We start from the raw sequence: 813 nt of genomic DNA on the forward strand, positions 1-813 counted from the left end.
TGAACTCCAATAACTGTTTGTATTGTCATTAGCATAATTGCCTTCAGTAGTAAGATGATAAAAATGATATGAATGATTAAGAAGAACATGAATATTGTTACATGATTAAAATCATAGCAAAAACTATGGGCTGGAGATCTAGGTAGAATGTATCCTGTAACAACAAATACTAAAGAATGTTCTCAATAACTAAGAAAAAGAATTTGATGTGTTCACCTCTGATTGTAATTTTGAATACAACTATTTTTTAATGATTTGGAAAGGAAGGAAGCTGTATGGAAATCCTAATTTTCTATTTATTGTATTGATTATATACACATTCTATTTGTTTCTCTACAGGCACTCTTAGTTAAGATTTTGCATGAATGACTATAGTAATGTATGCTAGGAAAAGGTAGTTTGTTCTTTCCTACATGCTTGCTATTGGATGTATATAGCTAGAGGCATGATAGTCATGTATAGTTAGAATAAACCAAGAGTGCACTGCGAATCCTAAAACTCAGCAAATACTGTACATTGCCAAAACAGTTACCTGTCTGGTGATTTCATTTAATAAAGTGTATTATATTTATTTTTAAGTGTGATTGTTTCAATACCATTATTTTCATGCATTGCTCTAACTCAGATGTTAGACATTTGAGGAGAAAAGACATTGAGTGTACCTGATTTATTTAAGCCTAGGATTCATGAGAAGTTCTCATTTTTGAAATATAATCATTTGACTGGTCTTAGAAAGTCTTCCTCTCTGTCTTGACTGAAAATGGATATATTAAAATTAATTCCATCCTCAAATATAATTGCAAAGGCATTTTC

The sequence above is a fragment of the Penaeus monodon genome, chromosome 29, assembly GCF_015228065.2.
Source record: "Penaeus monodon isolate SGIC_2016 chromosome 29, NSTDA_Pmon_1, whole genome shotgun sequence".
Taxonomy (NCBI): domain Eukaryota; kingdom Metazoa; phylum Arthropoda; class Malacostraca; order Decapoda; family Penaeidae; genus Penaeus; species Penaeus monodon.